The sequence below is a fragment of the Neolamprologus multifasciatus genome, chromosome 23 (genome assembly GCF_963576455.1).
Source record: "Neolamprologus multifasciatus chromosome 23, fNeoMul1.2, whole genome shotgun sequence".
Taxonomy (NCBI): Eukaryota; Metazoa; Chordata; class Actinopteri; order Cichliformes; family Cichlidae; genus Neolamprologus; species Neolamprologus multifasciatus.
This window is the reverse complement of record NC_140460.1, coordinates 27,815,768-27,841,611: the sequence shown is the minus strand read 5'-3', so window position 1 is coordinate 27,841,611 and position 25,844 is coordinate 27,815,768. Positions and strand designations below refer to the sequence as shown.

The following is a 25,844-nucleotide window of genomic DNA, read 5'->3' as shown; positions in this document are numbered from 1 at the left end:
TGGGTTGGACATCGTATCTGCATTAAGTCAAGATGTTGTTGAGAGGAGACTTTGGAGAGTGGCGCGAATTCGGCGGAACAATTGGCAGACTTAGAATTGTCGCCTGCCAGCGCCAGCGGGTGACTGAATATATGTTTACAGACATTGCTGGTAAACCCGTGTGTCTTATTAGTGGAGCTAATGTGGCTGTAATTAAGGAATTTAATTTAAGACGGCACTACGAGACAAAAGAAGAATGGTCCGTTTTGGGGGAAGATGGTGTCTTGAGCCTCACTTGATACACAGTACGTGGCAAAGGCAACCCATCCATTGTGTACCGCTTGTCCCTTTCGGGTTAGCCGGAGCTGGGAGATTTTTAGGATCTCCTGTGGCACTCTTCACCTCCAAAACCCGTTCAGGGCTTAAATACCTGGGGACTTGCCTTTGTTTGTCCAAGTTGAATTTTTTTTCCGTGCAGCTTCGAGAAATCGTCCATTTTCTGCTTGGCTCTCAGCCTCGTTGGCGCAGTAGGCAGCGCGTCAGTCTCATAATCTGAAGGTCGTGAGTTCGAGCCTCACACGAGGCAGGTCTTTTGGTACAGACTTGGTCCATCCATTTTGTACCACTTCTACCCATTTCGAGGACGCTGGAGCCAAAGAACCATCCGTTTGTAGTGGATTTTCAGCCTCCTCTTATGCGAGATCTAGAACAGGGATCAATGCAAATCATTCTGCCATTGCCCGTGGAAAGCCTTCCCGTCTCTTTGATTTCAAGACTCAGACGTGGCAGGCGATCCTCCCCTATGGATGCGTGCCGGCCCTCTGGAACCACTTCATCCAACTTTCACCACAATTCCTCTTTCTTTTCTCAGGTCAGAATTGCGGGGCACCACACGTTGGCTCCCAAATGACTCCTACCTGTTATTTCTTCTTGGACACTTTGTCCAGGTAGGGTTAGGAATGTCTTTGCATAGGAAGTGGATGAGCAAGGGCTGATAATTGGTTATCAGCAGCTCCCGAGCTGAGTCTCTGGAGGTTGCCTGGAGTTCCTTTGCCAACAGGGTCCATTGAGAGAGATAATTTGAAGTCATTCTTGCCTGACTGGTAAGTTGGAACAAGAAGTCTGTGCAAACCAAGCTTGGGTTGGACATCGCATTGGCATTAAGTCAAGATGTTGTTGAGAGGAGACTTTGGAGAGTGGCGCGAATTCGGCGGAACAATTGGCAGACTTGTAAGGGCTGGTGGCTCAGCAGTAGAACTGTCGCCTGCCACCCGTGAATCTCGAAATCAGAAGGTAGTGACTTGTAGCCTCACGCAAGCGATGTGCTTTGATGCACAGTACGTGACAGAGTTTGTGCATCCATTTTAAGCGTCTTGAGAGGAGACTTTGGAGAGTGGCGCAAATTCAGCGGGACAATTGGCGGACGTGCAAGGGTTGTTAGCTCAGCGGTAGAATTGTCGCCTGCCATGCGTAAGTCTCAAAAACTGGAGGTGTTGGGCTCTATCGTCACGCGAGGCATGTTTTGATGCGCAGTTCGGCCACACATTTTAGGATCTGCTGTCACACACTTCGCCTCCAAGACGGCAGCCCATCCTGGGCTTGAAGAACTGGCAACTCTGCTTCATTTGTTGACGGCTTCAACGAATGGTCCGTTTTGGGGGAAGATGGTGCCTTGAGCCTTGCTTGATACACAGTACGTGGCAAAGGCAACCCATCCATTGTCTACCGCTTGTCCCTTTCGGGTAAGCCGGAGCTGGGTCAAAACACAGTTTCCCTGACCGGGAATTGAACCCGGGCCGCGGCGGTGAGAGCGCCGAATCCTGACCACTAGACCATCAGGGAGGTGCGACAGAGGTGTCTTGATGAGTGACGCGTGGCTGTATCGGGCTACATTTTCCGTTGCGCCTCGAGAGGAGCGCTTGGGCAATGGCGCGAATTCGGTGGGAAAACTGGCACGTCCGTGAGCATTGGTGGTTCAGTGGAAGAATTCTCGCCTGCCACGCGGGAGGCCCGGGTTCGATTCCCGGCCAATGCACAGTTCCTTTATGCGTGGGGCATTAAGTTTGTTCTCGGTCGCGGCCAGACGGCATCAAGATTTGGAACAAGAAGTCTGTGCAAACCAAACTTGGGTTGGACATCGTATCTGCATTAAGTCAAGATGTTGTTGAGAGGAGACTTTGGAGAGTGGCGCGAATTCGGAGGAACAATTGGCAGACTTAGAATTGTCGCCTGCCAGCGCCAGCGGGTGACTGAATATATGTTTGCAGACATTGCTGGTAAACCCGTGTGTCTTATTAGTGGAGCTAATGTGGCTGTAATTAAGGAATTTAATTTAAGAGGCACTACGAGACAAAAGAAGAATGGTCCGTTTTGGGGGAAGATGGTGTCTTGAGCCTCACTTGATACACAGTACGTGGCAAAGGCAACCCATCCATTGTGTACCGCTTGTCCCTTTCGGGTTAGCCGGAGCTGGGAGATTTTTAGGATCTCCTGTGGCACTCTTCACCTCCAAAACCCGTTCAGGGCTTAAATACCTGGGGACTTGCCTTTGTTTGTCCAAGTTGAATTTTTTTTCCGTGCAGCTTCGAGAAATCGTCCATTTTCTGGTTGGCTCTCAGCCTCGTTGGCGCAGTAGGCAGCGCGTCAGTCTCATAATCGGAAGGTCGTGAGTTCGAGCCTCACACGAGGCAGGTGTTTTGGTACAGACTTGGTCCATCCACTTTGTACCACTTCTACCCATTTCGAGGACGCTGGAGCCAAAGAACCATCCGTTTGTAGTGGATTTTCAGCCTCCTCTTATGCGAGATCTAGAACAGGGATCAATGCAAATCATTCTGCCATTGCCCGTGGAAAGCCTTCCCGTCTCTTTGATTTCAAGACTCAGACGTGGCAGGCGATCCTCCCCTATGGATGCGTGCCGGCCCTCTGGAACCACTTCATCCAACTTTCACCACAATTCCTCTTTCTTTTCTCAGGTCAGAATTGCGGGGCACCACACGTTGGCTCCCAAATGACTCCTACCTGTTATTTCTTCTTGGACACTTTGTCCAGGTAGGGTTAGGAATGTCTTTGCATTGGAAGTGGATGAGCAAGGGCTGATAATTGGTTATCAGCAGCTCCCGAGCTGAGTCTCTGGAGGTTGCCTGGAGTTCCTTTGCCAACAGGGTCCATTGAGAGAGATAATTTGAAGTCATTCTTGCCTGACTGGTAAGTTGGAACAAGAAGTCTGTGGAAACCAAGCTTGGGTTGGACATCGCATCGGCATTAAGTCAAGATGTTGTTGAGAGGAGACTTTGGAGAGTGGCGCGAATTCGGCGGAACAATTGGCAGACTTGTAAGGGCTGGTGGCTCAGCAGTAGAACTGTCGCCTGCCACCCGTGAATCTCGAAATCAGAAGGTAGTGACTTGTAGCCTCACGCAAGCGATGTGCTTTGATGCACAGTACGTGACAGAGTTTGTGCATCCATTTTAAGCGTCTTGAGAGGAGACTTTGGAGAGGCGCGAATTCAGCGGGACAATTGGCGGACGTGCAAGGGTTGTTAGCTCAGCGGTAGAATTGTCGCCTGCCATGTGTAAGTCTCAAAAACTGGAGGTGTTGGGCTCTATCGTCACGCGAGGCATGTTTTGATGCGCAGTTCGGCCACACATTTTAGGATCTCCTGTCACACACTTCGCCTCCAAGACGGCAGCCCATCCTGGGCTTGAAGAACTGGCAACTCTGCTTCATTTGTTGACGGCTTCAACGAATGGTCCGTTTTGGGGGGAGATGGTGCCTTGAGCCTCGCTTGATACACAGTACGTGGCAAAGGCAACCCATCCATTGTCTACCGCTTGTCCCTTTCGGGTAAGCCGGAGCTGGGTCAAAACACAGTTTCCCTGACCGGGAATCGAACCCGGGCCGCGGCGGTGAGAGCGCCGAATCCTGACCACTAGACCATCAGGGAGGTGCGACAGAGGTGTCTTGATGAGTGACGCGTGGCTGTATCGGGCTACATTTTGCGTTGCGCCTCGAGAGGAGCGCTTGGGCAATGGCGCGAATTCGGTGGGAAAACTGACACGTCCGTGAGCATTGGTGGTTCAGTGGTAGAATTCTCGCCTGCCACGCGGGAGGCCCGGGTTCGATTCCCGGCCAATGCACAGTTCCTTTATGCGTGGGGCCTTGGGGGGCATTAAGTTTGTTCTCGGTCGCGGCCAGATGGCATCAGGATTTGGAACAAGAAGTCTGTGCAAACCAAACTTGGGTTGGACATCGTATCTGCATTAAGTCAAGATGTTGTTGAGAGGAGACTTTGGAGAGTGGCGCGAATTCGGCGGAACAATTGGCAGACTTAGAATTGTCGCCTGCCAGCGCCAGCGGGTGACTGAATATATGTTTACAGACATTGCTGGTAAACCCGTGTGTCTTATTAGTGGAGCTAATGTGGCTGTAATTAAGGAATTTAATTTAAGACGGCACTACGAGACAAAAGAAGAATGGTCCGTTTTGGGGGAAGATGGTGTCTTGAGCCTCACTTGATACACAGTACGTGGCAAAGGCAACCCATCCATTGTGTACCGCTTGTCCCTTTCGGGTTAGCCGGAGCTGGGAGATTTTTAGGATCTCCTGTGGCACTCTTCACCTCCAAAACCCGTTCAGGGCTTAAATACCTGGGGACTTGCCTTTGTTTGTCCAAGTTGAATTTTTTTTCCGTGCAGCTTCGAGAAATCGTCCATTTTCTGGTTGGCTCTCAGCCTCGTTGGCGCAGTAGGCAGCGCATCAGTCTCATAATCTGAAGGTCGTGAGTTCGAGCCTCACACGAGGCTGGTGTTTTGGTACAGACTTGGTCCATCCATTTTGTACCACTTCTACCCATTTCGAGGACGCTGGAGCCAAAGAACCATCCGTTTGTAGTGGATTTTCAGCCTCCTCTTATGCGAGATCTAGAACAGGGATCAATGCAAATCATTCTGCCATTGCCCGTGGAAAGCCTTCCCGTCTCTTTGATTTCAAGACTCAGACGTGGCAGGCGATCCTCCCCTATGGATGCGTGCCGGCCCTCTGGAACCACTTCATCCAACTTTCACCACAATTCCTCTTTCTTTTCTCAGGTCAGAATTGCGGGGCACCACACGTTGGCTCCCAAATGACTCCTACCTGTTATTTCTTCTTGGACACTTTGTCCAGGTAGGGTTAGGAATGTCTTTGCATTGGAAGTGGATGAGCAAGGGCTGATAATTGGTTATCAGCAGCTCCCGAGCTGAGTCTCTGGAGGTTGCCTGGAGTTCCTTTGCCAACAGGGTCCATTGAGAGAGATAATTTGAAGTCATTCTTGCCTGACTGGTAAGTTGGAACAAGAAGTCTGTGGAAACCAAGCATGGGTTGGACATCGCATCGGCATTAAGTCAAGATGTTGTTGAGAGGAGACTTTGGAGAGTGGCGCGAATTCGGCGGAACAATTGGCAGACTTGTAAGGGCTGGTGGCTCAGCAGTAGAACTGTCGCCTGCCACCCGTGAATCTCGAAAACAGAAGGTAGTGACTTGTAGCCTCACGCAAGCGATGTGCTTTGATGCACAGTACGTGACAGAGTTTGTGCATCCATTTTAAGCGTCTTGAGAGGAGACTTTGGAGAGAGGCGCGAATTCAGCGGGACAATTGGCGGACGTGCAAGGGTTGTTAGCTCAGCGGTAGAATTGTCGCCTGCCATGCGTAAGTCTCAAAAACTGGAGGTGTTGGGCTCTATCGTCACGCGAGGCATGTTTTGATGCGCAGTTCGGCCACACATTTTAGGATCTCCTGTCACACACTTCGCCTCCAAGACGGCAGCCCATCCTGGGCTTGAAGAACTGGCAACTCTGCTTCATTTGTTGACGGCTTCAACGAATGGTCCGTTTTGGGGGGAGATGGTGCCTTGAGCCTCGCTTGATACACAGTACGTGGCAAAGGCAACCCATCCATTGTCTACCGCTTGTCCCTTTCGGGTTAGCCGGAGCTGGGAGATTTTTAGGATCTCCTGTGGCACTCTTCACCTCCAAAACCCGTTCAGGGCTTAAATACCTGGGGACTTGCCTTTGTTTGTCCAAGTTGAATTTTTTTTCCGTGCAGCTTCGAGAAATCGTCCATTTTCTGGTTGGCTCTCAGCCTCGTTGGCGCAGTAGGCAGCACGTCAGTCTTATAATCGGAAGGTCGTGAGTTCGAGCCTCACACGAGGCAGGTGTGTTGGTACAGACTTGGTCCATCCACTTTGTACCACTTCTACCCATTTCGAGGACGCTGGAGCCAAAGAACCATCCGTTTGTAGTGGATTTTCAGCTTCCTCTTATGCGAGATCTAGAACAGGGATCAATGCAAATCATTCTGCCATTGCCCGTGGAAAGCCTTCCCGTCTCTTTGATTTCAAGACTCAGACGTGGCAGGCGATCCTCCCCTATGGATGCGTGCCGGCCCTCTGGAACCACTTCATCCAACTTTCACCACAATTCCTCTTTCTTTTCTCAGGTCAGAATTGCGGGGCACCACACGTTGGCTCCCAAATGACTCCTACCTGTTATTTCTTCTTGGACACTTTGTCCAGGTAGGGTTAGGAATGTCTTTGCATTGGAAGCGGATGAGCAAGGGCTGATAATTGGTTATCAGCAGCTCCCGAGCTGAGTCTCTGGAGGTTGCCTGGAGTTCCTTTGCCAACAGGGTCCATTGAGAGAGATAATTTGAAGTCATTCTTGCCTGACTGGTAAGTTGGAACAAGAAGTCTGTGGAAACCAAGCTTGGGTTGGACATCGCATCTGCATTAAGTCAAGATGTTGTTGAGTGGAGACTTTGGAGAGTGGCGCGAATTCGGCGGAACAATTGGCAGACTTGTAAGGGCTGGTGGCTCAGCAGTAGAACTGTCGCCTGCCACCCGTGAATCTCGAAATCAGAAGATAGTGACTTGTAGCCTCACGCAAGCGATGTGCTTTGATGCACAGTACGTGACAGAGTTTGTGCATCCATTTTAAGCGTCTTGAGAGGAGACTTTGGAGAGGCGCGAATTCAGTGGGACAATTGGCGGACGTGCAAGGGTTGTTAGCTCAGCGGTAGAATTGTTGCCTGCCATGCATAAGTCTCAAAAACTGGAGGTGTTGGGCTCTATCGTCACGCGAGGCATGTTTTGATGCGCAGTTCGGCCACACATTTTAGGATCTGCTGTCACACACTTCGCCTCCAAGACGGCAGCCCATCCTGGGCTTGAAGAACTGGCAACTCTGCTTCATTTGTTGACGGCTTCAACGAATGGTCCGTTTTGGGTGAAGATGGTGCCTTGAGCCTGGCTTGATACACAGTACGTGGCAAAGGCAACCCATCCATAGTCTACCGCTTGTCCCTTTCGGGTAAGCCGGAGCTGGGTCAAAACACAGTTTCCCTGACCGGGAATCGAACCCGGGCCGCGGCGGTGAGAGCGCCGAATCCTGACCACTAGACCATCAGGGAGGTGCGACAGAGGTGTCTTGATGAGTGACGCGTGGCTGTATCGGGCTACATTTTCTGTTGCGCCTCGAGAGGAGCGCTTGGGCAATGGTGCGAATTCGGTGGGAAAACTGGCACGTCTATGAGCATTGGTGGTTCAGTGGTAGAATTCTCGCCTGCCACGCGGGAGGCCCGGGTTCGATTCCCGGCCAATGCACAGTTCCTTTATGCGTGGGGGCTTGGGGGGCATTAAGTTTGTTCTCGGTCGCGGCCAGACGGCATCAAGATTTGGAACAAGAAGTCTGTGCAAACCAAACTTGGGTTGGACATCGTATCTGCATTAAGTCAAGATGTTGTTGAGAGGAGACTTTGGAGAGTGGCGCGAATTCGGCGGAACAATTGGCAGACTTAGAATTGTCGCCTGCCAGCGCCAGCGGGTGACTGAATATATGTTTACAGACATTGCTGGTAAACCCGTGTGTCTTATTAGTGGAGCTAATGTGGCTGTAATTAAGGAATTTAATTTAAGACGGCACTACGAGACAAAAGAAGAATGGTCCGTTTTGGGGGAAGATGGTGTCTTGAGCCTCACTTGATACACAGTACGTGGCAAAGGCAACCCATCCATTGTGTACCGCTTGTCCCTTTCGGGTTAGCCGGAGCTGGGAGATTTTTAGGATCTCCTGTGGCACTCTTCACCTCCAAAACCCGTTCAGGGCTTAAATACCTGGGGACTTGCCTTTGTTTGTCCAAGTTGAATTTTTTTTCCGTGCAGCTTCGAGAAATCGTCCATTTTCTGGTTGGCTCTCAGCCTCGTTGGCGCAGAAGGCAGTGCGTCAGTCTCATAATCTGAAGGTCGTGAGTTCGAGCCTCACACGAGGCAGGTGTTTTGGTACAGACTTGGTCCATCCATTTTGTACCACTTCTACCCATTTCGAGGACGCTGGAGCCAAAGAACCATCCGTTTGTAGTGGATTTTCAGCCTCCTCTTATGCGAGATCTAGAACAGGGATCAATGCAAATCATTCTGCCATTGCCCGTGGAAAGCCTTCCCGTCTCTTTGATTTCAAGACTCAGACGTGGCAGGCGATCCTCCCCTATGGATGCGTGCCGGCCCTCTGGAACCACTTCATCCAACTTTCACCACAATTCCTCTTTCTTTTCTCAGGTCAGAATTGCGGGGCACCACACGTTGGCTCCCAAATGACTCCTACCTGTTATTTCTTCTTGGACACTTTGTCCAGGTAGGGTTAGGAATGTCTTTGCATTGGAAGTGGATGAGCAAGGGCTGATAATTGGTTATCAGCAGCTCCCGAGCTGAGTCTCTGGAGGTTGCCTGGAGTTCCTTTGCCAACAGGGTCCATTGAGAGAGATAATTTGAAGTCATTCTTGCCTGACTGGTAAGTTGGAACAAGAAGTCTGTGCAAACCAAGCTTGGGTTGGACATCGCATCGGCATTAAGTCAAGATGTTGTTGAGAGGAGACTTTGGAGAGAGGCGCGAATTCAGCGGGACAATTGGCGGACGTGCAAGGGTTGTTAGCTCAGCGGTAGAATTGTCGCCTGCCATGCGTAAGTCTCAAAAACTGGAGTTGTTGGGCTCTATCGTCACGCGAGGCATGTTTTGATGCGCAGTTCGGCCACACATTTTAGGATCTCCTGTCACACACTTCGCCTCCAAGACGGCAGCCCATCCTGGGCTTGAAGAACTGGCAACTCTGCTTCATTTGTTGACGGCTTCAACGAATGGTCCGTTTTGGGGGGAGATGGTGCCTTGAGCCTCGCTTGATACACAGTACGTGGCAAAGGCAACCCATCCATTGTCTACCGCTTGTCCCTTTCGGGTAAGCCGGAGCTGGGTCAAAACACAGTTTCCCTGACCGGGAATCGAACCCGGGCCGCAGCGGTGAGAGCGCTGAATCATGACCACTAGACCATCAGGGAGGTGCGACAGAGGTGTCTTGATGAGTGACGCGTGGCTGTATCGGGCTACATTTTCCGTTGCGCCTCGAGAGGAGCGCTTGGGCAATGGCGCGAATTCGGTGGGAAAACTGGCACGTCCGTGAGCATTGGTGGTTCAGTGGTAGAATTCTCGCCTGCCACGCGGGAGGCGAGTGGCAATGCCCGGCCAATGCACAGTTCCTTTATGCGTGGGGCCTTGGGGGGCATTAAGTTTGTTCTCGGTCGCGGCCAGACGGCATCAAGATTTGGAACAAGAAGTCTGTGCAAACCAAACTTGGGTTGGACATCGTATCTGCATTAAGTCAAGATGTTGTTGAGAGGAGACTTTGGAGAGTGGCGCGAATTCGGCGGAACAATTGGCAGACTTAGAATTGTCGCCTGCCAGCGCCAGCGGGTGACTGAATATATGTTTACAGACATTGCTGGTAAACCCGTGTGTCTTATTAGTGGAGCTAATGTGGCTGTAATTAAGGAATTTAATTTAAGACGGCACTACGAGACAAAAGAAGAATGGTCCGTTTTGGGGGAAGATGGTGTCTTGAGCCTCATTTGATACACAGTACGTGGCAAAGGCAACCCATCCATTGTGTACCGCTTGTCCCTTTCGGGTTAGCCGGAGCTGGGAGATTTTTAGGATCTCCTGTGGCACTCTTCACCTCCAAAACCCGTTCAGGGCTTAAATACCTGGGGACTTGCCTTTGTTTGTCCAAGTTGAATTTTTTTTCCGTGCAGCTTCGAGAAATCGTCCATTTTCTGGTTGGCTCTCAGCCTCGTTGACGCAGTAGGCAGCGCGTCAGTCTCATAATCTGAAGGTCGTGAGTTCGAGCCTCACACGAGTCAGGTGTTTTGGTACAGACTTGGTCCATCCATTTTGTACCACTTCTACCCATTTCGAGGACGCTGGAGCCAAAGAACCATCCGTTTGTAGTGGATTTTCAGCCTCCTCTTATGCGAGATCTAGAACAGGGATCAATGCAAATCATTCTACCATTGCCCGTGGAAAGCCTTCCCGTCTCTTTGATTTCAAGACTCAGACGTGGCAGGCGATCCTCCCCTATGGATGCGTGCCGGCCCTCTGGAACCACTTCATCCAACTTTCACCACAATTCCTCTTTCTTTTCTCAGGTCAGAATTGCGGGGCACCACACGTTGGCTCCCAAATGACTCCTACCTGTTATTTCTTCTTGGACACTTTGTCCAGGTAGGGTTAGGAATGTCTTTGCATTGGAAGCGGATGAGCAAGGGCTGATAATTGGTTATCAGCAGCTCCCGAGCTGAGTCTCTGGAGGTTGCCTGGAGTTCCTTTGCCAACAGGGTCCATTGAGAGAGATAATTTGAAGTCATTCTTGCCTGACTGGTAAGTTGGAACAAGAAGTCTGTGCAAACCAAACTTGGGTTGGACATCGCATCTGCATTAAGTCAAGATGTTGTTGAGAGGAGACTTTGGAGAGTGGCGCGAATTCGGCGGAACAATTGGCAGACTTGTAAGGGCTGGTGGCTCAGCAGTAGAACTGTCGCCTGCCACCCGTGAACCTCGAAATCAGAAGGTAGTGACTTGTAGCCTCACGCAAGCGATGTGCTTTGATGCACAGTACGTGACAGAGTTTGTGCATCCATTTTAAGCGTCTTGAGAGGAGACTTTGGAGAGTGGCGCAAATTCAGCGGGACAATTGGCGGACGTGCAAGGGTTGTTAGCTCAGCGGTAGAATTGTCGCCTGCCATGCGTAAGTCTCAAAAACTGGAGGTGTTGGGCTCTATCGTCACGCGAGGCATGTTTTGATGCGCAGTTCGGCCACACATTTTAGGATCTCCTGTCACACACTTCGCCTCCAAGACGGCAGCCCATCCTGGGCTTGAAGAACTGGCAACTCTGCTTCATTTGTTGACGGCTTCAACGAATGGTCCGTTTTGGGGGGAGATGGTGCCTTGAGCCTCGCTTGATACACAGTACGTGGCAAAGGCAACCCATCCATTGTCTACCGCTTGTCCCTTTCGGGTAAGCCGGAGCTGGGTCAAAACACAGTTTCCCTGACCGGGAATCGAACCGGTGAGAGCGCCGAATCCTGACCACTAGACCATCAGGGAGGTGCGACAGAGGTGTCTTGATGAGTGACGCGTGGCTGTATCGGGCTACATCTTCCGTTGCGCCTCGAGAGGAGCGCTTGGGCAATGGCGCGAATTCGGTGGGAAAACTGGCACGTCTGTGAGCATTGGTGGTTCAGTGGTAGAACTCTCGCCTGCCACGCGGGAGGCCCGGGTTCGATTCCCGGCCAATGCACAGTTCCTTTATGCGTGGGGCCTTGGGGGGCATTAAGTTTGTTCTCGGTCGCGGCCAGACGGCATCAAGATTTGGAACAAGAAGTCTGTGCAAACCAAACTTGGGTTGGACATCGTATCTGCATTAAGTCAAGATGTTGTTGAGAGGAGACTTTGGAGAGTGGCGCGAATTCGGCGGAACAATTGGCAGACTTAGAATTGTCGCCTGCCAGCGCCAGTGGGTGACTGAATATATGTTTACAGACATTGCTGGTAAACCTGTGTGTCTTATTAGTGGAGCTAATGTGGCTGTAATTAAGGAATTTAATTTAAGACGGCACTACGAGACAAAAGAAGAATGGTCCGTTTTGGGGGAAGATGGTGTCTTGAGCCTCACTTGATACACAGTACGTGGCAAAGGCAACCCATCCATTGTGTACCGCTTGTCCCTTTCGGGTTAGCCGGAGCTGGGAGATTTTTAGGATCTCCTGTGGCACTCTTCACCTCCAAAACCCGTTCAGGGCTTAAATACCTGGAGACTCTCCTTTGTTTGTCCACGCAGTATTTCTTTTCTTTGCAGCTTCGAGAAATCGTCCATTCTCGCCTGCCACACGGGTGTCCTGGGTTCGATTCCCGGCCAATGCACAGTGCCTGTATGCGTGGGACCTTGGGGGGCATTAAGTTTGTTCTCGGTCGCGGCCAGACGGCATCAAGATTTGCAACAAGGAGTCTGTGTAAACCAAACTTGGGTTGGACATCGTATCTGCATTAAGTCAAGATGTTGTTGAGAGGAGAATTTGGAGAGTGGCATTAAGTTTGTTCTCGGTCGCGGCCAGACGGCATCAAGATTTCTGCAAGATCACATGGCGGGCTCTCGCTTGTGGGTGCGGCTAGCAGCGTCCCAGAATTTAGAGGTGGATTCACGAGATCAGATGTCTGTGTAGGTTCTCGGTCACGGTTAACGAGATCAGATGTCTGTGTAGGTTCTCGGTCACGGTAGTCTTGAGGTCTTGTAAAGAAGGTAACTGGATTACTTTCACGGTACGTGAAGACTTTTCAATCCTCATCCAAGAGGCTTTTTCAGGCCTGCAGCGATTGATGGAGACTGTCAGGTATTTAATCCCTTCTGGGGTTGTCCTCTTGAGGGTTGTTCACCTACTGTTATTCATATTAGTCATCACTTAGACCTACCCCGACCCCTCAAAGTCCCTCACCCACGATGTCTCTCAGGTTACCTGGTGGTCTATGGTGCCTCCTTGGGCAACGGCATCTGGCGGGAGGTGGGGAAGAGGCCATAACCCAAGTGACCTAAGGCCCAGGGCTCACAGGGCTCACAGCAGTGGGAGTCCCAATGGTGGTGGAAGAGTTTTTTACGGTTGGAGTACAGGTATGTCCGTGGCCCACCCTGTGGTCCCAGTAAAGCGGCCGGGCACCGATAGGGGGCCAGTTCGTCCCCTTGGGTGCAGGGCGACCCTCCGTCCCCTTGGGGGTAGTTGTACCCTGTACACCATTTGCCCCAGGCGTTCCAGAACCCACAGGGTCCAACCCAGTCACTGTCCAGCTTGGGGCATTCACCCTTTTTCCTCTGGGGGTTGTACACCCAGACCAGTTCTCTGACGTCAAAATGTTGGCCTCTGGAATGGATGTCTTAATTCCATATCTGCCGCACCCCTGCACTTATCAGTTTGCTCCTAGCAATGTCATGAGCAGACTCCATGCGACCCTGGAGCTTCCTCGCATAGACAAGACCTGGTAGATCCTCATCAGATCCTCACCCACCTATGTCAGGCCCAATAGAACCCCTGCTGGAGGCGGCGGATTGCTTTGGTGACACCAAAGTGGCCAGACCCTGAAGCTCCATGCACTGCACGAAGCACCTTCTCCTGCAGGGCCCGTGGGACCACCAAGTACCACCTCATCTCGCTTGTAACTGGTTCCTTTCAGCCCCTTTGCAGCACTCCATTGTATCTGCATTGCGGCGGTGATACTATGGAGTTCAGTTAGGTTATGTTGAAGTACGCCGACTTTATGGTAGCAATCAGGCGGAGACTTTTACTTCCAAAATCAGACATCTTTATTTGCACTGGAAGTAAATAAAGTATTAGTAGTATTAGTAGTAAGATCTGAGGAGCATTTCTCACACACAGACCTTTATAGAGTAAGGGGGGGGGGGGACGACACACTCTCTGTGTCTTGAGAGAGATTATGTTTTACATTGCTTAAAAGGGGGGGGGGGATTTTCAGAGTTGGTGATATATGAAGCAGTGTTAACAGAAACATGGATCAACCCTGTTTTGGCATTGAATGTTAAATTATGACAGTTTCAATAAAGCCTGCAAATTCTTGCATTTATACTGGAGAGCAAAGAAAAGTTAGATGCTACTTGTCTCGCTATTGAAAATCAGTTTCATAAAAACCACATAACAGACATGAAAAAGAATGTGTTTGTAAAACTAGTGGTAACGTGTGAGAACTATAAGACAGACTGTTTTTGCTAGTGAAACAGTTTGTGTTGTTAATCCTGCATGATTCTTGGTCACAACATTTGCATCATGAGAAAAAGGTCATTTTACTCCACACACATGTGGAAAATCATGTAGTTTTATCTGGGATAAAAATCCCGGAATAATTAGTATTTGAGATTCCTGTAGCAACATCACTAAAGAAAAAATATATTTCCATGTCACTTTGCTTTCATTTGAAACTATAAAAATATGAAGTTTTTTATGTAAAACATAAAATCAACAAAAACTTAACATGTTAAAGATGGCCTGATGAAATTTGTGAATATCTAAGTTCATTGGTGTTTCCATCTGAGAGTCTACAGGGCATAGACTGAGGCTGGGTTTTAGAAATACAAGATGGCAACATGAGACAAGGTAACTTTGAGAACACTAACATCTAGTTTAAGGTGTAAGAAGTAAATGCATCACAAAAGCTAAAAAGGAGTTGCTTTCTCTCTAGATTTGCTTAAATATATTACAACTGATTTGAATAGGTTTGATGCATAGTACAAAAAAAGGTCCATGAAATAGTTCACATCATCTAAGCAAGACTCAATCGGAACCTCAAATGTTAAAATACACTTGCTGATTGTACTTTTATTACATGAGCTAATGTAGATGCTCTAAAAGCACCCTGGCTGACAAAGAAGCACACGTTGGGTGAAACTGTGCTGTAACTTCACATATTGTGAAGTTTTCTGTCTTTTCTTTGAGAAAAGAAAAACAGATAAGTCATAAACGCCTTGCCATACTGATATTATGTAAGTAATGCACACAGATATATGTTAAAAAGGTGAGCTTAACAGTTAAGGTACGGTCCCCGATACAGTCCATACACACTTTGTCATAGATATAAGAGGACTGAAAAAAGGTGTAATAATAACTAGAAAAATTTGCATTTCCTGTGAAAATGCTGTGTGGATGCCTTAACGCTTAAGATGTCTGCTGAAAAAAGCTGAAAAAGTTGAAAAGTTGCAAAAAGTTGTATGGTTGTGAAGAAACTTAAAATTCTGCTGAAAACAGGTGAAGAAGCAGAAAATTTTGTTGAAAAGTGGTGAAAAGCAAAAAATTATACTAAAAAGGGAAAAGACGAAGAAATTTTTGATGAAAAGTGGTGAAGAAAAAAAAAGTTGCCCTTAGCAGGATTTGAACCTTGCTCTTCTGGTCTCAAGGCGGCTACTCATCTCACTGAGCCAAACTCATTGTCACAAAGAAGAGGTGGAGAGACTAACAATTGTGATGAAATGAGAAGAAGCTGCTGAGAATTGTGCTGATAAGAGGTGAAAAGGCTGAAAACTTTGCAGAAAAGAGGTGAATCAGAAGAATTTCTGCTCAAAAGAGTTTTTTCTGAAAACAGCTGAGATTTGTGCTGAAAAGAGGTGAAAAATCTGCTGAAAAAAGCTGAATGAGCAGAATTCTGCTAAAAAGAGGTTTTTGCTGAAAACAGCTGAAAAAGCTGGGATTTGTGCTGATAAGAGGTGAAAAGTCTGAAAACTTTACAGAAAACAGGTGAATCAGAAGAATTTCTGCTGAAAAAAGGTAAAGAAGCAGAAAGTTGCGCTGAAAAGCGGTGAATCAGAAGAATTTCTGCTCAAAAGAGATGAATCAGCAGAATTTCTGCTCAAAAGAGTTTTTTCTGAAAACAGCTGAGATTTGTGCTGATAAGAGGTGAAAAGGCTGAAAATTTTGCTGAAAAGAGGTGAATGAGCAGAATTTCTGCAGAAAAGATGGAAAGAAGCAGAAAATTGCGCTGAAAAGAGGTGAATGAGCAGAATTTCTGCTGAAAAGAGGTGAATGAGCAGAATTCTGCTGACAAGAGGTTTTTGCTGAAAACAGGTGAAAAAGCTGGGATTTGTGCTGAAAACTGGTGAAAAAATTTAAAATTCTGCTGAAAAGAGTTGAATGAGCAGAATTTCTGCAGAAAAGATGGAAAGAAGCAGAAAATTGCGCTGAAAAGAGGTGAATGAGCAGAATTTCTGCTGAAAAGAGGTGAATGAGCAGAATTCTGCTGACAAGAGGTTTTTGCTGAAAACAGCTGAAAAAGCTGGGATTTGTGCTGAAAACTGGTGAAAAAATTTAAAATTCTGCTGAAAAGAGTTCAATCAGCAAAATTTCTGCTGAAAAGAGTTCAATCAGCAGAATTTCTGCTGAAAAGACTTCAATCAGCAGAATTCTTCTGAAAAGAGGTTTTTGCTGAAAACAGCTGAAAAAGCTGGGATTTGTGCTGAAAAGTGGTGAAAAAATTTAAAATTCTGCTTAAAAGAGTTCAATCAGCAAAATTTCTGCTGAAAAGAGTTAAAAAAGTTTAACTGTTAACTGAAAGAAATGTTGCCATAAGCGGGATTTGAACCCCGGCCTCCCAGTCTGAGAACGGATGCTCATCTCACTGAGCTAAAACACAGGTCAACCCGGCAAGGAAAATCAGTGAGGCCACTGATGCCCTTTCAGGCATCCACACAATAATTAAAACCATAAATGTTAATTGAGTCATTTTATTTTTTCTAAGTCCAGAAATTACTTTCTGTCTACCATTTGTGTGACTAACAGTCTCACTACCAGTGACTGATGTTGTAATTTGGTGATATATAGATAAAAGTGAAATGAAACTTGTGCTGTACAGCTTACGAAGGGGTCCTGTGATGGGCAGTGTGCAATCACACAAAAGAACAACTTAATTTCACCATAACCCTGAGCATGTGCTCTATACAACATGCTACCTTCACACACACTTTCTCTAAACTGAGTGCTTGCCAACTACATTCATACACATTCACACTCTTGACATGTAGACCGGAGGAGCCAGGGATCAAACCACTAACCTTCCGATCAGTAGGTGACCTGCTGAGCTACAGCCATCCAGTTGTAAACGTGAGTAAACCCTCACTACGTTTTGGATAAAGTGTACACTCACAAACCGGTCAAACCTGCATTTGAAACGTTGGCTACCATAGCAGTATAGTATAGAGATCGACCGACCACGTGACTTGTGCGTGTTGCATTGTAGGTACGAGTTGCAGCAAAATCAAAACACTGCTTCAAGTGCTAGCATTTCCAGCATTCATTCTGTGGTTTTAATACCTACTTGTATTTTATTTGCCCCAAAAGAAGTTATGTACAAAATGAGGGAGAACACGGCAGGTCCGTACAAAGACAGACTTGATGAAAAAGCAAAAAAAAAGGTACGAGGAAAAAATCAAAGGAGTGAAAGGGTTAGACCCATAGGAGCATACAGAGTGGACTAAAGATGTTAGCGCGCTGCCCAACTTAAATCATGCTCATATTTATAATTATATGGTCCTAAGTTTGAGTGCATACACTCATGAAGTGTTTAGTAACTTCAGATCCCGGCGACAAGCCCAGGTCCAGTTTACTGACGCATGGGTACAGGACCTTGAGATGTTCAGAGTAGAACATAAGACCGTTGTCCGTACAAAGGTAAGTTTACCAGTCACACAAAACTGTCTTCATAAATATCCATTAGAAAACTGTGGAATAACGTTCTGTGAAAATATGACAAAATATATCAAATTACAGATGTTATAGGGCTTTGGAGTGTGATGTCACGGGGGTGGGTGTGGAAAGGATTTTGGCCTGATCCGCCATTTTCGTGTGAAAAGTGAAAATGGAGCGAAGGCACACACAACAGCCATGGTTCATATTTGCTGTGTGGTCGGCTACAATGTTTGATCGCACGAACGGCAAGAGAATAAGCTTGAAAATGGTTTATCTTTTCATTCTTTCCCCACCTGGAAGCAACATGAGGCAGCTCGTGTATCGGATGTTACCAAACGAAGGCGTCTAGCCTGGATAGCAGCTGTGAGACGAGCTGATATCCAGTTCTCTTCCATCTCCAAATATCTGTTGGTGCTCCAGACATTTGTGTGTTCATTCCGGTAAGTTCTAAATATGTTCATATCACTCTTTATAGCCTATTAGTTTTATTTTCGATGCGCTCTGAGCTCATAGCAAATTAGAACAAACATCCTACTGAGTGATTTTGCAGAACTACCTTCTATTTATAGAGTTGCTAATTATTTGGCATTATTGCAAGAAAACCAGCCTATGAAATGGATGAAACACATCGTGACTGGGTTCCAGCGCTACACAAGGGACCTGCTTCAAACATACCACCATGCCAATCAGATTACTTCTTCCATGTGAGGGTGAAGAGGTGACCCTTCTGGATAAGATGGTGAAGGTTTGGTGAACAGTGTGGTAGTAAAACCAGGGGAAAATGAAACTTGCTCCTGTTAAATATTCTTAAGTCTTGTGCTGTATAAATAGCGGTATTTTTTCAAAAGATACAGTAAATAAAGTAATTATAATAGTGGGTGATAACTGATGTGATGTTCTATAAAGTGGTTTTAATTAAAAAAAAAAAAAAAGAGGCAAAAATTAGTTTGTTTCTTTATTCAACTTTTGAACAGAGTGGGACTCAGTCAGTACATATTCAGTAAATGCAAATTATTTACATGGCAGTGCACTTCAGGCATAAATCTAGACCCCTAGATAAAACATTATGGGTCATCCCACAACCCACAGCTTTACTGTGTACCAGCAAAGTATCCAATAGCAGTGACAACTCCTCCACAGTAGCAGGTGGGATTTGTCATATTACCCAGCAAATCCAGTATTGCAGGTTCATCTGTAACAGTCCTTGTGCCACAGATCAACACTGTTGCTTCTACTTTAAACAGAAGAGCAGTGACGTGGGTGCAGGTCTCCACGACTCCGGCCATACAGGTGCAGTGGGCAGCTTCAACCTTCCCTGTGATGCTCACAGTGACCCATGGCTGCAATGCTGGTTCAGTCAGTCTTTAAGAGTGCAGGACCTGAAACACACACAAAGTTCATTTAAAGTCAAGAACTATGAGCCAAGGCCGACATAAATGTGTTTTAACTACTTTATCATAAATGTAACAAAGTGTTTAGAAAGTTAGCACATACATATAATTTTTCATTTTTTTATGCATCCATCTATAGAACGCTGCATGTTATATTCTAAATCTGCCTGTTCTCACTCAGCAACTCGCCTGCAGAAAATGAACCTACAGTATGTAATACAAGGATGTAATCACTTTCAAGATGGAGCATAAAGTGACAGTTATGAATCACTTAATATGATAAGGAGATTCTGCAGGTCATTAATCAATGTATAAAACTAAAATAAAATGTATTTTTAGTGACACAGGATACAAACATGGAAGCAAAATGTATAATTAGGATTATTTACAATAAATATGAATAAATTATTGCAATTTTTTTAACCATAAAGAATAACTAAATCCTTCAGGATAATGTCACATCAATGCACTGAACTCACTATGTTATCCCTTTAACAGCCTCCACATGTTCTCACTGTAATTTCCCCCTCATGAATGAATTTATGCTGCACTAATCTGAATGTTATGGGGAAAATCAAACGCATTTTACTCACAGTACTCGAGCTGACTTACCTTCGTTTGAATGACGACTTGTACGCGCTGACTCCACAGACAAAGTACGAAAATATGTCAGGCTATGTCAATAGCGGTTGGTCCGATGGGCTCAAAATGTGGTCATAAATATTACATAAATAAATAAATATTTACATACTTGTAAATCAGTTTTGTATGTGTAAAAAGGATTTGTGTGTGAACTTGGCCAAAAAAAACCCCCTGCAAGTTACAAGTACGAATTTTGACCCTATTTTTCTTCCTTTCATCTGATTGGTCAATGTCATGTCAATCACAAATGTAACAATCCAATCAGAGAACAGATGGGTTTGGCTGTCAAAGGGGCGCTTTTTTTGAACTGCAGGTTCAAAAAACCTGGTATATATATATATATATATATATATATATATATATATATATATATATATGTAGAGGCTTTAAAACCACGTTAACGCTGAAAGTACAAACATCACTAATGTCACATAACTTTGCTGTTGGCCACATGTCGGCAATGTTTTAATGTTCTTCGTTATTAAACATTCGCACATAAATAAGTGACATCATATTCAGTACTTACTTTTGACAGTTCACTCTTGGCCGCTCCCTTCTGCCGTATTTTGCGGCAAAATTATCCACACCCACCGCCGCACTATGAATTGTGGGATATATGGGACCATGAAGCGTGCACTGGACCACGCTTGATATTTGGGGAAATCGACGGTGCTTTTGGAGTATGCATTTGAAGTACACTTCGAATTGGGACAGCCGTCGTCGCGTGGCGGTGACGTAATCGCACTTAAAATGCGTACTTCAAGCGTGCAGACCCTGAATTGGGACACAGCCACTGTGTTGGAATGAGGACTACAAGAAAGATGCTTAAAAGCAGCTCAAAAGAGAATGGACTGTATAGAGACCGATTGCGTCCAGAGGCGAAGCAGCAGTACTTGCAGAAAATAGTGTGCATTGCAAATGTGGACCCGAAATACGGCCGTGGAGTAGAAACCCTGTGTGTTTGTTTTGATTCGTAGACCCCGAAATTGGCGCCGCGCTCCCACAATGCATTGCGGCGTGACGTCAACTCCAAAGCCCTATATGCCCTTCATATCATAGGATATTAAAATAATGAGAAACGGAATGAAAAGGAATGCAGGACTTTTCGTGGCTGTTTTGATCTCGGTCTCCCTCTTAACCGATCAAATCTCGCTGTGGTAGCAGCTTTAAACTCGGTATGACCCAGGTTAATAGAGGGTGCCCAGTCTGGATCGCATTCCAGCATTTTGTAGGCTGGTTTGCCTACAAAACACAACAAACATTAGCCCGCAAAGCCACAGTAAACAAAGCAGCATAGCGCAACAAATTCAATTCAAATCATGCGACCGGCTATGGCAGTTAATAATACAACTGCGTCTTCCCATTCTAGCTAGCCACTTGTACCTACAATCCTTTGCGGTTTTACCCTGGAAATGACATCACATTTTTGAACTCTATTGCAACATGGCATTTGGGTCTTCTAACTAAAGTAGGAAAATAGGAACATAATAGGAACATAAATAGTGCCATCATTGCCAGACCTGGCCCACATCTAGTTGACATACACTCTGCCATGACACGAGTCAGTCAGAAGTGCCAGCTTGATGCCGGATCCAGGCCAGAGCTGTTTTCTATGAGCCTGGGCCACATAAACCAAACCACAATCGGGCCAAATGTGGCATGCCATCACACAGTGCCGGATTAAGACAATATAGCAAATGAGATCACAGGATGGCCAAAACAGTAAAGTGCATAACAAAGAATAAGTGCACCTATATAAGAACAAGTATCACTCCTATGAAGTTTTCATGTTTTACATATGGACTCAGAGCTGCTAGTTTCCTCTATGCATTTTCTTATTTAAACTTTGGTGACTTAGAACCTCAAAGTTTAGCAGCACAACCGTTGTTTCCTTTTTACCATCAAACATTTCTTTTAGTCATCTGTGTTTATCAGTGCAATATGTCACAATTTTTTATTCAATAACCACAAAGTACACAAATACAAGACTAAATATTTTATTTATCAAAGATAGATAATTACACATTCATACAATGAACACGGTTTCTATAAAAATTACACACGGTGTAACATACATACAAATAAGTGTTTATAATATAGGCAGAAAATTGCTTACAAAAACATTTTTACAGAATGTACACACCTTTGCTTTTTCCACAGTGCCTGTATGCCTCTTCCAAAACTTTGTGTTTTTCACCATCAGACACAATAACTAATTATTATCTAAGGCCTGCCACCAAATGTCAGTGACTTCTTCACAATCATTTGTGTCCGCTGCTCTCCTCAGATCCAAATGCAGAGTCTACTGTACTGGGGGGTAAAAATGACTCTTTGGCAGTTTATCAAAAAAAAAAAAAAATCAAAAAAAGTGATGTTTTAAGTGGAAAAACGCCTGAATGTGGTGATGGGCCTGCAGGGCAGTCGTTAAGGACGTGTGTATTTCTGGAGAGTCTGCAAAGTCTGCAAAGCTGTCTTGGTTGATTTCAAAAACTCTGGGCACTTCACTCATCAAAAGGCCGTAAATGTGGCTCATTGGTCAACTCAAAGCTGTCCCCCGGTGTCTCAGTGGATGAAGCGAGAGCCTGCCTCTCTGAAATGACTTTATTGAGGGTCTGGGAGGAGTTCGAGATCCCTGGGAGGCATTCAAGATGGTGCTATGAGCACTCCAGATGCACCTTAATATGCGTATCACCTTCAGAACTATTTTACTCTGACTCTCTTTTTGACCCTTTTTATCTCTTACTGGTAAAATTTAGAGAGAATTATTTTCATTTTAATGCACTGTTCTGTGCCCATCTGTTCTCAGAACTGTACTTTGTTCCATCCCATGTTAAAGTTCCTAAAGTTAAGTGAAGTTAGGTTTGTGGTCCCCCCTCCCATGGTTCACAGGGTACCAAGGCCTCTAAGTTTTCTCTTTGACAGCTCTTCAACCTTTAGGCTATCCCCTTTCTTACTTAGTTTTTTTGTTTATTTTGTTTTATTTGCCCTTATGTACCTTTCTTTTATTTCCCTTAATGTGAGAGGTTTAAGAGACCACACAAAACAAAATGCCATATTTCTATACTTTAAACAGTATGGTACTGATTTCTGTTTTATATAAGAATCCCATGTGTTGTTATCTTCTGGAGGTCACAGTGGTGCTTCGAGTTATGGATTGCTCATGGTTCAGAACGCTTAGCAGGCGTTTGCAATCTTAAAAATCGTTTTAAAGGAAAAAGTCCTGTTTTCTGATTGTGACAAGGATAGTCATTATATTCTATTAGTGCTTGAGATTGCTAACCTGACTTTCATAATTGTAAATGTCTATGGTTTCAATTCCCATACTGAAAATAATGTACTTATTGGCAGGTTAGAAGAACTCATGCTTCACTGGTTAGCTAAACTCCCTAATTCTCACATTATTTGTGGCAGGGACTTTAACGCTGTACTAAATAACCGTCTTGACAGGTGGCCTCCTAAAAGTTCTGACTTGCAAAGTTTACTAAATTGGTTTTTGAGCAGATTTTATTTAACTGATACTTGGAGGGACATGCACCCAGAATGAATACACATGGTGTAACAAATCATTATCAAGCCGGTCTCAAATTGACTATTGGCTCATCTCTAAAGATCTGAGTAATGCAGCTGCAGACATCTTACCATCGCCTCTATCCGATCACAAATCTATTTGCATTTTCATTCCTGTAGTATCTTCTCCCCTCTCTCTTAAGCAACTTAACAGCAGGATCCTTAAACACTCTACTGTATGTTCAGAGATCAAAAGCATGATCAGAAAGTATTGGAACAAAGCAATAAACGAAAATACCTTTGGTCTTAACTGGGAACTGTTAAAATATGAAACTCCAACATTTCTAAAGAAGTACTGTAGTGATTTAGCCAAAATGAAAAAAGAAGAAGAGCGTGAAGTAATAAGCAAGATCTCCCTACTGACTTCAAAACTTCCAGACACTCTCAATGAGTCTGAAAAATCAGAGCTTGTTGTGCAGCAGAACAGGCTTGATGAGATTTACAAACGAAGAGCTGAAAGAGCCTTTGTCAGGTGACGCAGGCGATGGCTTGAAGAAGGCAGCAGTCAAAACAATTCACTTCAGTATTTAAAATTTGATGGCTCAATCACTGATGAGCCAAAGAAAATAGCCAACTTCTGCTCAAAGTTTTACAGTAATCTCTACACTTCCAAAATTTGTCAGAAGTCGGCTTCTTAGTTCTTTGACTCCATCCCTAATGTGAACCAGCTGTCCAAAGAGGACAGTGATTTCTGTAACAGACCAGTCTCTTTGAAAGACATTTCAGATGCAGTAAGTCAGCTAAAATGTAATAAATTCCCAGGTCCTGATGTTTTGTTTTGTTTTTATATATTATATTTTTATTGAAAAGGACTTGTTACAATAAAGTGCACTGATATTATTTAGTCAAAAAAAAGACCAAAAAAAAAGACTTTTTCTTATTCCTTTTGTTTTACATTCAAATAACAAAAGTGAACTCGGTGGCTTGACAGTGTATACATAATGCAGCATGTTTAACTTATTTACATAAAGTACATTCAATACATATTATGAAGTAGAGGGTCGACCTGACATTGTACAATACATGGGAGATACACCAATTCAGGGCTGCTCTTACCCAAATTCAGGGCAGAGGGGGGGACACAAAGCTAATCCATTTATTCCATATTTTGTAGAATTTGTCTTTTCTAATTTTTAAGGAGAATGTAAATTTTTCCATTTTAAATATCTCAAAAACCCTTAACTTCATCTGGAACTTCATCTCTCATCATATCTTTTCACATTTGGGTGGCTTGGACTTTATTCTTCTCAGCAACTACAATATTCAGAAAATCCCAATTAAACTCTCAAACTTTCATCAACAAGCTCTTTTGGCATGGTCCTTGATCTATAAACATAACTTTTCTCCACAAAGATATTATATTTGGAACAACTGTAACATTCTTTACAAGAATAAGTCGCTGTTCTTTGAAAACTGGTTTAATAATGGCATTTTTCTGGTAAGTCAACTATTCAATAACGCAGGCTTATTATACAATTACTCAGAGTTCCTATCCAGATATAACATCCCAGTATCCCCAAAGGAGTTTTGTATTGTTTTTGATGCCATACTGCCTGGTCTGTCCATGTTGTTTAGAAATACCACTGCCTCCCCACACCTGTTCATGTCCCGCCCTATCCTGAGAGACACTCCTTTAGGTCAGATTTGTTTCTCCTCTTGTAAAGGTGTGAATGCAAAGATTAAGTCTCTTTTTCAAGAGTCACTTATCTCTATTCCTCCTTCCATTTCTTTCTGGTCTAATTTTGTCAAGGACACTGACTGGAAGAAACGTTTGGTCTTTGCCACAAAAATTCCTCCTTACTAACAAAGTGAAGGAAATTTCATTTAAGCTAAATCATAGATTCTACCCTGTTAAATGATTACTTCAAAAATATAAGAGGGATATAGATACTTTTTGGTCCTTCTGTAAGATCATCCCAGAGACCTGCTCGCACCTATTCTGATCTTGTGCCTTTACACAGATTTTGTGGAAAGACATCGCTAGTTTGATCTCTAAGAACATATTATCAAATTTTGTGCTTTTTTACCAAAATGTGTTATTTGGTTATACTGACTTTAGTTGGAAAGACTCGAATGCTCTTTACATCATTAATCTGATTTTACTCCTTGCCAAATACCATATCCATAAATGTAAGTTCTCGAGCAAGAAACCTCACTTTTTCACCTTTAAGAAAGAAATTGAACTCTATGTGAATATAATTTGTTCCTCTCACAACAAAAAAGCTTTAAAAACTGTAAATATTTGTAATATGTTTAATGTCCTTGTTTAATTATTTAATGTCACTGTATCTTTTTTTCTTCCCCCTTTTAATTTTGGGATCCATCTTACTAGGGCTGGGCCATATCATACCATTCACGGTAATACCGGTATAATGTTGGGCAACGATAGGAAAATGAAATATCACAATAGAATATGGGTAAAACTTGTATGCGCAGTGCCTCTGTTTTCATATGCACATGGCGGAAAAAGCATGGCGGCAATGGAGAATGAGAAGGGTGAAAGCGGATTGTTGAATGAAACGGATGAACTAGAATTGGTTTGTAAAAATGCTGCAACTTTAATGGTGTGGAACTGGTTTACCTTTCGTCTGTCAGATACACAACAAAGCACTATTTTTGGTACAGCATGCTAGCGGGCCGTCGTTATTACCGTGTTTTTTGGAAAATACGG

The 25,844-nt window shown here is 45.0% G+C and overlaps 2 long non-coding RNA genes and 13 other non-coding genes across 15 annotated transcripts; 11 read left to right on the top strand and 4 right to left on the bottom strand.

Moving 5' to 3' along the window:
• Positions 1-492: 492 nt before the first annotated feature.
• Positions 493-565, top strand: trnam-cau (transfer RNA methionine (anticodon CAU)). The gene has a single exon. It is a non-coding gene; the product is annotated as a tRNA-Met (tRNA).
• A 1,184-nt stretch (positions 566-1,749) lies between these two features.
• Positions 1,750-1,821, bottom strand: trnae-cuc (transfer RNA glutamic acid (anticodon CUC)). The gene has a single exon. It is a non-coding gene; the product is annotated as a tRNA-Glu (tRNA).
• A 122-nt stretch (positions 1,822-1,943) lies between these two features.
• On the top strand, positions 1,944-2,014 carry trnag-gcc (transfer RNA glycine (anticodon GCC)). Its single transcript has one exon. It is a non-coding gene; the product is annotated as a tRNA-Gly (tRNA).
• Positions 2,015-2,596: 582 nt separating this feature from the next.
• trnam-cau (transfer RNA methionine (anticodon CAU)) lies at positions 2,597-2,669 on the top strand. Its single transcript has one exon. It is a non-coding gene; the product is annotated as a tRNA-Met (tRNA).
• Positions 2,670-3,851: 1,182 nt separating this feature from the next.
• Positions 3,852-3,923, bottom strand: trnae-cuc (transfer RNA glutamic acid (anticodon CUC)). Its single transcript has one exon. It is a non-coding gene; the product is annotated as a tRNA-Glu (tRNA).
• A 122-nt stretch (positions 3,924-4,045) lies between these two features.
• On the top strand, positions 4,046-4,116 carry trnag-gcc (transfer RNA glycine (anticodon GCC)). Its single transcript has one exon. It is a non-coding gene; the product is annotated as a tRNA-Gly (tRNA).
• Positions 4,117-4,709: 593 nt separating this feature from the next.
• trnam-cau (transfer RNA methionine (anticodon CAU)) lies at positions 4,710-4,782 on the top strand. Its single transcript has one exon. It is a non-coding gene; the product is annotated as a tRNA-Met (tRNA).
• Positions 4,783-6,097: 1,315 nt separating this feature from the next.
• On the top strand, positions 6,098-6,170 carry trnai-uau (transfer RNA isoleucine (anticodon UAU)). The gene has a single exon. It is a non-coding gene; the product is annotated as a tRNA-Ile (tRNA).
• Positions 6,171-7,352: 1,182 nt separating this feature from the next.
• Positions 7,353-7,424, bottom strand: trnae-cuc (transfer RNA glutamic acid (anticodon CUC)). Its single transcript has one exon. It is a non-coding gene; the product is annotated as a tRNA-Glu (tRNA).
• A 122-nt stretch (positions 7,425-7,546) lies between these two features.
• On the top strand, positions 7,547-7,617 carry trnag-gcc (transfer RNA glycine (anticodon GCC)). Its single transcript has one exon. It is a non-coding gene; the product is annotated as a tRNA-Gly (tRNA).
• Positions 7,618-8,210: 593 nt separating this feature from the next.
• On the top strand, positions 8,211-8,283 carry trnam-cau (transfer RNA methionine (anticodon CAU)). Its single transcript has one exon. It is a non-coding gene; the product is annotated as a tRNA-Met (tRNA).
• Positions 8,284-9,270: 987 nt separating this feature from the next.
• On the bottom strand, positions 9,271-9,342 carry trnae-cuc (transfer RNA glutamic acid (anticodon CUC)). Its single transcript has one exon. It is a non-coding gene; the product is annotated as a tRNA-Glu (tRNA).
• A 2,102-nt stretch (positions 9,343-11,444) lies between these two features.
• On the top strand, positions 11,445-18,450 carry LOC146491748 (uncharacterized). The gene is made up of 3 exons (XR_014872540.1): positions 11,445-14,991; positions 16,569-17,771; positions 17,874-18,450. It is a non-coding gene; the product is annotated as an uncharacterized LOC146491748 (long non-coding RNA).
• trnag-gcc (transfer RNA glycine (anticodon GCC)) lies at positions 11,568-11,638 on the top strand. The gene has a single exon. It is a non-coding gene; the product is annotated as a tRNA-Gly (tRNA).
• LOC146491749 (uncharacterized) lies at positions 14,999-16,114 on the top strand. The gene is made up of 2 exons (XR_014872539.1): positions 14,999-15,400; positions 15,500-16,114. It is a non-coding gene; the product is annotated as an uncharacterized LOC146491749 (long non-coding RNA).
• Positions 18,451-25,844: the final 7,394 nt, after the last annotated feature.